This window comes from Syngnathus scovelli, unplaced genomic scaffold (genome assembly GCF_024217435.2).
Source record: "Syngnathus scovelli strain Florida unplaced genomic scaffold, RoL_Ssco_1.2 HiC_scaffold_61, whole genome shotgun sequence".
NCBI lineage: Eukaryota > Metazoa > Chordata > Actinopteri > Syngnathiformes > Syngnathidae > Syngnathus > Syngnathus scovelli.
This window is the reverse complement of record NW_026061643.1, coordinates 20001-30000: the sequence shown is the minus strand read 5'-3', so window position 1 is coordinate 30000 and position 10000 is coordinate 20001. Positions and strand designations below refer to the sequence as shown.

The following is a 10000-nucleotide window of genomic DNA, read 5'->3' as shown; positions in this document are numbered from 1 at the left end:
ACATGGAGACCAAGCATCCTGCATTAAAAGACAAACCTTAACCACTTCGGGTTTCATTGTCTCCGATTACGCCTGGATGGGACCGGCTCGTTTCTGAGAAACAAGCTCGGTGCTCCCAATAATTCAACGTAATGGTGACTTTTATTTTTATGTGGTTTATATTTGTTTTTATGCCAGTCGTATCATTTTATTTAATCGTATTTACCGTATTTGCCGGTGTACAGGTCGACTCGGTGTATAAGTCGACCCCCTAAAATTCGACGGAAATTTACGATTTTATGATATATCCTTTGTATAAGTCGAGCTCAATTGTTGCATTATATTAAACTTCAAAATTCAATATGCGAAATTTATTGACGAAATGTGTTCAAATTCTGGGAGGCCGTGCGCATGCTGCTGTTTATAAGCACCGCGGAGGAGATCGCGGCCGGCGAGCTCGCGCACGCCGCCCGGCACCAACGGGAGGCCGGAAATAGCTCCAAGCCGAGCGGATCGGCACTTTATAAGCACCGCGGAGGAGATCGCGGCGCCTCATTGGACTTCCAGCGGCCGGCGAGCTCGCGCACCCGCCCGGCACATCCGGGAGGCCGTGCGCACGAGCCAAGTGGCCGAAAATAGCCCCCGCCGAGCGGATCGGCTGTTTATAAGCACCGCGGAGGTGGTCGCGGCGCCTCATTCGACTTCCAGCGGCCGGCGAGCTCGCGCACCCGCCCGGCACATCCGGGAGGCCGTGCGCACGAGCCAAGTGGCCGAAAATAGCCCCCGCCGAGCGGATCGGCTGTTTATAAGCACCGCGGAGGTGGTCGCGGCGCCTCATTCGACTTCCAGCGGCCGGCGAGCTCGCGCACCCGCCCGGCACATCCGGGAGGCCGTGCGCACGAGCCAAGTGGCCGAAAATAGCCCCCGCCGAGCGGATCGGCTGTTTATAAGCACCGCGGAGGTGGTCGCGGCGCCTCATTCGACTTCCAGCGGCCGGCGAGCTCGCGCACCCGCCCGGCACATCCGGGAGGCCGTGCGCACGAGCCAAGTGGCCGAAAGTAGCCCCGCCGAGCGGATCGGCTGTTTATAAGCACCGCGGAGGTGGTCGCTGCGCCTCATTCGACTTCCAGCGGCCGGCGAGCCCGCGCACCCGCCCGGCACATCCGGGAGGCCGTGCGCACGAGCCAAGTGGACGAAAATAGCCCCCGCCGAGCGGATCGGCTGTTTGTAAGCACCGCGGAGGTGGTCGCGGCGCCTCATTCGACTTCCAGCGGCCGGCGAGCTCGCGCACCCGCCCGGCACATCCGGGAGGCCGTGCGCACGAGCCAAGTGGCCGAAAATAGCCCCCGCCGAGCGGATCGGCTGTTTATAAGCACCGCGGAGGTGGTCGCGGCGCCTCATTCGACTTCCAGCGGCCGGCGAGCTCGCGCACCCGCCCGGCACATCCGGGAGGCCGTGCGCACGAGCCAAGTGGCCGAAAATAGCCCCCGCCGAGCGGATCGGCTGTTTATAAGCACCGCGGAGGTGGTCGCGGCGCCTCATTCGACTTCCAGCGGCCGGCGAGCTCGCGCACCCGCCCGGCACATCCGGGAGGCCGTGCGCACGAGCCAAGTGGCCGAAAATAGCCCCCGCCGAGCGGATCGGCTGTTTGTAAGCACCGCGGAGGTGGTCGCGGCGCCTCATTCGACTTCCAGCGGCCGGCGAGCTCGCGCACCCGCCCGGCACATCCGGGAGGCCGTGCGCACGAGCCAAGTGGCCGAAAATAGCCCCCGCCGAGCGGATCGGCTGTTTATAAGCACCGCGGAGGTGGTCGCGGCGCCTCATTCGACTTCCAGCGGCCGGCGAGCTCGCGCACCCGCCCGGCACATCCGGGAGGCCGTGCGCACGAGCCAAGTGGCCGAAAATAGCCCCCGCCGAGCGGATCGGCTGTTTATAAGCACCGCGGAGGTGGTCGCGGCGCCTCATTCGACTTCCAGGGGCCGGCGAGCTCGCGCACCCGCCCGGCACATCCGGGAGGCCGTGCGCACGAGCCAAGTGGCCGAAAATAGCCCCCGCCGAGCGGATCGGCGTTTTATAAGCACCGCGGAGGTGGTCGCGGCGCCTCATTCGACTTCCAGCGGCCGGCGAGCTCGCGCACCCGCCCGGCACATCCGGGAGGCCGTGCGCACGAGCCAAGTGGACGAAAATAGCCCCCGCCGAGCGGATCGGCTGTTTGTAAGCACCGCGGAGGTGGTCGCGGCGCCTCATTCGACTTCCAGCGGCCGGCGAGCTCGCGCACCCGCCCGGCACATCCGGGAGGCCGTGCGCACGAGCCAAGTGGCCGAAAATAGCCCCCGCCGATCGGATCGGCTGTTTATAAGCACCGCGGAGGTGGTCGCGGCGCCTCATTCGACTTCCAGCGGCCGGCGAGCTCGCGCACCCGCCCGGAATATCCGGGAGGCCGTGCGCACGAGCCAAGTGGACGAAAATAGCCCCCGCCGAGCGGATCGGCTGTTTGTAAGCACCGCGGAGGTGGTCGCGGCGCCTCATTCGACTTCCAGCGGCCGGCGAGCTCGCGCACCCGCCCGGCACATCCGGGAGGCCGTGCGCACGAGCCAAGTGGCCGAAAATAGCCCCCGCCGAGCGGATCGGCTGTTTATAAGCACCGCGGAGGTGGTCGCGGCGCCTCATTCAACTTCCAGCGGGCCGCGCACTCGCGCACGCCGCCCGGTTCAAATTTTCTAAGTGCAACGCACAATGAGATGCATGAGAAACGGCCTTGGTTACCATCACATTTGAAGCGATGAATACGAAGTTAAATTTTATGACTCGGTGTATAAGTCGAGGTCGATTTTTTTCGGTCGATTTTGGATCGAAAAAGGTCGACCAATACACCGGCAAATACGGTATATATACTTATTATAAATGTAGTATTTATTTATATAGATTTATTGTTTATTTATATATATAAAGGCAGGTCCGCAAAAATATTTCTGACGCGTAGCCGGTCCGTGGCGCAAGAAAGGTTGGGGACCACTAGTCTAAAAGAATCTGGCCGTAACTGGAATAGGGTTCTACGCGAATACCCAACGGAAAAGTGAAGTGCACAAAACCTGCATTTGGCTGTATCAAAATAAATGTCATGAAAAAGGTAAAAACACTACATGGAAGCGCAATGTGTTGTGCTGGGTTCTTTTACAAGTAAAGACTGCTGCTTTGAGTTCACAGGGAGCCATGCTCTTTATTCACTGTACATAGAGGTTTTTAATTCGTGTTGTAGTTTCAGTGTCGGAGTTCAAACTAGGCTTGCAGTTTCCGAATGCCATTCGTGATGGGTGCTGTAAAAAGTTCTTGGCTTAAACGATTGAAGTGCACATAAGAAAAAAAAAAAAAAAGAGCTTGAAGTGCACATAAGAAAAAGAAAAAGCTTACAGCACCTGGTATTCCCAGGTAGTCTCCCATCCAAGTACTAACCAGGCCCGACCCTGCTTAGCTTCCGAGATCAGACGAGATCAGGCGTTCTCAGGGTAGTATGGCCGTAAGCCGTGAGGTGACCCAACATTTTGCATTTTATAGACACAATCGCCCCTGAAACTAGCGAGCAAGCCAATGAAGCCTTCAAAACTGCTTCGGCACATGGAGACCAAGCATCCTGCATTAAAAGACAAACCTTAACCACTTTGGGTTTCATTGTCTCCGATTACGCCTGGATGGGACCGGCTCGTTTCTGAGAAACAAGCTCGGTGCTCCCAATAATTCAACGTAATGGTGACGAGGGAATTTACCGCGATTCTGCTAGTCGCGGTATACATCCCGCCTTCCAACATCGAAGGAGACAAGATCGCGGCGCTTGGTGAACTGTACCAGGCTGTCAGTGAACAGCAAACAGCGCACCCTGACGGTTTCACCATCTTCGCTGGAGACTTCAATCATGCCAACCTGAAGTCTGTTTTCCCGAGGCTTCACCAGCATGTTCCCTTTCCGACACGTGGAGACAGCTTCCTGGACCTAGTCTACTCGGCGCAAAAGGGAGCTTTCAAAGCCACCCCCCTCCCCCATCTGGGGCTTTCTGACCATCTCACCGTTTTGCTTTTGCCCGCATACAGACAATTGGTAAAGGCATCCAGGCCGGTTCGGAGGCAGGTTCGAGTGTGGCCTGAGGGTGCCTCCGATGCACTTCGTGACTGCTTCGACACCACTGACTGGGACTTATTTAAGCAGGCAGCCACCTACAACGATTGGACGGACATAGAGGAGTATACTGACTCTGTTACCTCTTACATCACAAAGTGCATCGATGATGTGACTTGCTCGAAATCCGTCGTCACTCGCGCGAACTGGAAGCCGTGGCTGACGGGGGCTGTCCTCAGACTGTTGAGGGCCAGGGACAAGGCTTTCAGAGCGGGGGATGAGGCTGGCTTGAGGACAGCGAGGGCCGACCTGTCCCGAGGCATCAAAGAAGCAAAGAAGGCGTTCTCGTGCAAGGTCTCCACCCACTTCAAGGACAGCAAGGACGCACGTAGCCTTTGGCGGGGCATTCAGACCATCACGGACTACAAGCCCGAGCCGAGGAGCTGTGAGGGCGACGTCCGTCTGCTGAACGATCTGAACCGCTTCTTTGCTCGCTTCGACGCCCAGAACAGCACTTGCCCACTGAAGTCCACTCCCCCCCTGCACGAGCAGCCCCTGCGCCTCTCTGCCGACGGTGTGAGGAGGGCGCTTGCCGCTATTGACACCCGTAAGGCGGCGGGCCCTGACAACATCCCGGGTCGAGCGCTGAAGGACTGTGCTGGGGAGCTGTCGGGTGTCTTCACGGACATCTTTAACGTTTCCCTGCAGCAGGCCATCGTCCCCTCGTGTTTCAAGGCTGCCACCATCGTTCCTGTGCCAAAGAAACCTGCACCGTCCTGCTTCAATGACTACCGCCCTGTGGCACTGACGCCCATCATCATGAAGTGCTTTGAGCGGCTGGTCATGGAGCACATCAAGTCCGTTCTCCCCCCCACCATTGACCCTTTCCAGTTTGCGTACCGTGCCAAGCGGTCCTCTGAGGACGCCATCTGCTCTGCCCTCCACTCGGCCCTCACCCACCTGGAGAGAAAGGACTCATATGTGAGGTTGCTGTTTGTGGACTTCAGCTCTGCCTTCAACACCATTGTGCCGCAGCGACTCATCTGCAAACTCGACGAGCTGGGCCTCAGTACTTCCCTCTGCAACTGGATACTGGACTTCCTCTGTCAGAGGCCTCAGGTGGTGCGTGTTGGCGACAAAATCTCCGCCAGCATCACGCTGAGCACGGGAGCCCCCCAGGGCTGCGTGCTCAGTCCATTGCTCTTCACCCTGCTGACGCATGACTGCACTGCGACCTACAGCGACAACCGCATAGTGAAGTTTGCTGACGACACGACTCTGGTGGGTCTCATCACGAAGGGCGACGAGACTCGGTACAGGTCGGAAGTTGACCTTCTGACCACGTGGTGCAGGGACAACAACCTCCTGCTGAACGTCGATAAGACCAAGGAAATGATTGTTGACTTCCGGAAGGGTCACACAACACACCTGCCGCTGACCATCGACGGTGCTGTGGTGGAGAGGGTGAGCTGCACCAAGTTCCTGGGGGTGCACATCAGTGAGGACCTCTCCTGGTCCGATAACACCTCGTCACTGGCAAAGAAAGCTCAGCGCCGCTTGTACTTCCTGCGGAAGCTCAGGCGTGCATGTGCTCCTCAGGCAGTCCTGTCTACATTTTACCGTGGCACCATTGAGAGCGTCCTCACCAGTTGCATCGCTGTCTGGGGTGGTAACTGCACTGAACAGAACTTGAAGGCCCTGCAGCGCATTGTGAATACGGCTGGTAAGATTATTGGTGCTTCGCTACCCTCCCTGAAGGACATTTACACCTCCCATGTCGCCCGCAAGGCAACCTCGATTGCCAGAGATGTGAGTCACCCGGCTCACTCTTTGTTTGACCTTCTGCCCTCTGGGAAGAGGTACAGGAGCCTGCGCTCCCGCACCACCAGACTCGCAAACAGCTTCTTTCTCCAGGCTGTTAGGGCCCTGAACTCGCTACCCCCTTCTGCGTAGCGTGCGGCACTGTTACGCTACTTTCGGGAATGTCTGCTGTACGCGCACTTGCTCCTTTTTTTCTCTGCTCCTCCTATTTATTTATTGTTGTTTATTATTGTTGTTGTTGTGTTATTTATTCATTATTTATTCAGCACGCTTTTGTTATACTTGTTTACTTGTTGTCTGTTGTGAGCCATGTCTTGTCACCGTGGGATAGGGGGGAACGAAATTTCGGTTTCTTTGTGTGTCTTTGGCATGTGGAGAAATTGACAATAAAGCTGACTTTGACTTTGACTTTGACTTTGACTTTTATTTTTATGTGGTTTATATTTGTTTTTATGCCAGTCGTATCATTTTATTTAATCCTATTTATATATATTTATTATAAATGTAGTATTTATTTATATAGATTTATTGTTTATTTATATATATAAAGGCAGGTCCGCAAAAATATTTCTGACGCGTAGCCGGTCCGTGGCGCAAGAAAGTTTGGGGACCACTAGTCTAAAAGAATCTGGCCGTAACTGGAATAGGGTTCTACGCGAATGCCCGACGGAAAAGTGAAGTGCACAAAACCTGCATTCGGCTGTATCAAAATAAATGTCATGAAAAAGGTAAAAACACTACATGGAAGCACAATGTGTTGTGCTGGGATCTTTTACAAGTAAAGACTGCTGCTTTGAGTTCACAGGGAGCCATGCTCTTTATTCACTGTACATAGTCTGTCCTCTAGCGGTAAAAACGTGAACTGCAATGCTATGGCTGTCGCCACACAATGTAGGTTTTAAACTCGTGTTGTAGTTTCAGTGTCGGAGTTCAAACTAGGCTTGCAGTTTCCGAATGCCATTCTTGATGGGTGCTGTAAAAAGTTCTTGGCTTAAACGATTGAAGTGCACATAAGAAAAAAAAAAAAAAAAAAAAGCTTACGGTAACTGGTATTCCCAGGCGGTCTCCCATCCAAGTACTAACCAGGCCCGACCCTGCTTAGCCTCCGAGATCGGACGAGATCGGGCGCTCTCAGGGTAGTATGGCCGTAAGCCGTGAGACCGCTCAGAATTTTTCATTTTATAGACACAATCGCCCCTGAAACCATGCCAAGCAGCGGCGGGACTTGATGGCTGTGGTAAAAGTTTCCTTTCACAATTGACGTGGGAAAAAAAAAAAAAAAAAAAGGCTTTCAGCACCTGGTATTCCCGGACGGTCACCCTTCACTTTTGTTTTTTTTTTTGTTTTTTTTTACAACCAGGGCCGAAACAGTCTTTCTTCCAAGGCTTTTGGTGTTTTCTGGAAACATGGCTATCATGAAAAGTTATTGACAGCTTTTTATGCGGTAGCACGAATTTGCCGTTGCGACCTGCATTTTGCTGAATCAAAATAAATGCCTTGAAAAGTTTAAAAACACTTCATGGAAGTGTTGTGTTGGGTTCTTTTACAAGTCAAGCCTGCTGCTTTGAGTTCACAGGGAGCCATGCTCACTGTACATAGTCTGCTCTCTAGCGGTAAAAAATTTAACTACAATGCTGTGGATGTCACCACATAATATAGCTTTCAAACTCGTGTTATAGTTTCAATGTCGGAGTTTAAATTAGGCTTGCTGTTTCCGGATGCCATTCGTGATGGGTGTTGTAAAAAATAGCTTCTTAAACGATTGAAGTGCACATAAGAAAAAGAAAAAGCTTACAGCACCTGGTATTCCCAGGCGGTCTCCCATCCAAGTACTAACCAGGCCCGACCCTGCTTAGCTTCCGAGATCGGACGAGATCGGGCGTTCTCAGGGTAGTATGGCCGTAAGCCGTGAGGTGACCCAACATTTTGCATTTTATAGACACAATCGCCCCTGAAACTAGCGAGCGAGCCAATGAAGCCTTCAAAACTGCTTCGGCACATGGAGACCAAGCATCCTGCATTAAAAGACAAACCTTAACCACTTCGGGTTTCATTGTCTCCGATTACGCCTGGATGGGACCGGCTCGTTTCTGAGAAACAAGCTCGGTGCTCCCAATAATTCAACGTAATGGTGACTTTTATTTTTATGTGGTTTATATTTGTTTTTATGCCAGTCGTATCATTTTATTTAATCGTATTTACCGTATTTGCCGGTGTACAGGTCGACTCGGTGTATAAGTCGACCCCCTAAAATTCGACGGAAATTTACGATTTTATGATATATCCTTTGTATAAGTCGAGCTCAATTGTTGCATTATATTAAACTTCAAAATTCAATATGCGAAATTTATTGACGAAATGTGTTCAAATTCTGGGAGGCCGTGCGCATGCTGCTGTTTATAAGCACCGCGGAGGAGATCGCGGCCGGCGAGCTCGCGCACGCCGCCCGGCACCAACGGGAGGCCGGAAATAGCTCCAAGCCGAGCGGATCGGCACTTTATAAGCACCGCGGAGGAGATCGCGGCGCCTCATTGGACTTCCAGCGGCCGGCGAGCTCGCGCACCCGCCCGGCACATCCGGGAGGCCGTGCGCACGAGCCAAGTGGCCGAAAATAGCCCCCGCCGAGCGGATCGGCTGTTTATAAGCACCGCGGAGGTGGTCGCGGCGCCTCATTCGACTTCCAGCGGCCGGCGAGCTCGCGCACCCGCCCGGCACATCCGGGAGGCCGTGCGCACGAGCCAAGTGGCCGAAAATAGCCCCCGCCGAGCGGATCGGCTGTTTATAAGCACCGCGGAGGTGGTCGCGGCGCCTCATTCGACTTCCAGCGGCCGGCGAGCTCGCGCACCCGCCCGGCACATCCGGGAGGCCGTGCGCACGAGCCAAGTGGCCGAAAATAGCCCCCGCCGAGCGGATCGGCTGTTTATAAGCACCGCGGAGGTGGTCGCGGCGCCTCATTCGACTTCCAGCGGCCGGCGAGCTCGCGCACACGCCCGGCACATCCGGGAGGCCGTGCGCACGAGCCAAGTGGCCGAAAATAGCCCCGCCGAGCGGATCGGCTGTTTATAAGCACCGCGGAGGTGGTCGCGGCGCCTCATTCGACTTCCAGCGGCCGGCGAGCCCGCGCACCCGCCCGGCACATCCGGGAGGCCGTGCGCACGAGCCAAGTGGACGAAAATAGCCCCCGCCGAGCGGATCGGCTGTTTATAAGCACCGCGGAGGTGGTCGCGGCGCCTCATTCGACTTCAAGCGGCCGGCGAGCTCGCGCACCCGCCCGGCACATCCGGGAGGCCGTGCGCACGAGCCAAGTGGCCGAAAATAGCCCCCGCCGAGCGGATCGGCTGTTTATAAGCACCGCGGAGGTGGTCGCGGCGCCTCATTCGACTTCAAGCGGCCGGCGAGCTCGCGCACCCGCCCGGCACATCCGGGAGGCCGTGCGCACGAGCCAAGTGGCCGAAAATAGCCCCCGCCGAGCGGATCGGCTGTTTATAAGCACCGCGGAGGTGGTCGCGGCGCCTCATTCGACTTCCAGCGGCCAGCGAGCTCGCGCACCCGCCCGGCACATCCGGGAGGCCGTGCGCACGAGCCAAGTGGCCGAAAATAGCCCGCGCCGAGCGGATCGGCTGTTTATAAGCACCGCGGAGGTGGTCGCGGCGCCTCATTCGACTTCAAGCGGCCGGCGAGCTCGCGCACCCGCCCGGCACATCCGGGAGGCCGTGCGCACGAGCCAAGTGGCCGAAAATAGCCCCCGCCGAGCGGATCGGCTGTTTATAAGCACCGCGGAGGTGGTCGCGGCGCCTCATTCGACTTCCAGCGGCCGGCGAGCCCGCGCACCCGCCTGGCACATCCGGGAGGCCGTGCGCACGAGCCAAGTGGCCGAAAATAGCCCCCGCCGAGCGGATCGGCTGTTTATAAGCACCGCGGGGGTGGTTGCGGCGCCTCATTCGACTTCCAGCGGCCGGCGAGCTCGCGCACCCGCCCGGCACATCCGGGAGGCCGTGCGCACGAGCCAAGTGGCCGAAAATAGCCCCCGCCGAGCGGATCGGCTGTTTATAAGCACCGCGGAGGTGGTCGCGGCGCCTCATTCGACTTC

The 10000-nt window shown here is 56.3% G+C and overlaps 3 non-coding genes across 3 annotated transcripts; all 3 read right to left on the bottom strand.

Moving 5' to 3' along the window:
• Positions 1-3383: 3383 nt before the first annotated feature.
• LOC125971616 (5S ribosomal RNA) lies at positions 3384-3502 on the bottom strand. The gene has a single exon (XR_007482463.1). It is a non-coding gene; the product is annotated as a 5S ribosomal RNA (ribosomal RNA).
• A 3442-nt stretch (positions 3503-6944) lies between these two features.
• Positions 6945-7063, bottom strand: LOC125971637 (5S ribosomal RNA). The gene has a single exon (XR_007482483.1). It is a non-coding gene; the product is annotated as a 5S ribosomal RNA (ribosomal RNA).
• A 635-nt stretch (positions 7064-7698) lies between these two features.
• On the bottom strand, positions 7699-7817 carry LOC125971621 (5S ribosomal RNA). Its single transcript, XR_007482468.1, has one exon. It is a non-coding gene; the product is annotated as a 5S ribosomal RNA (ribosomal RNA).
• Positions 7818-10000: the final 2183 nt, after the last annotated feature.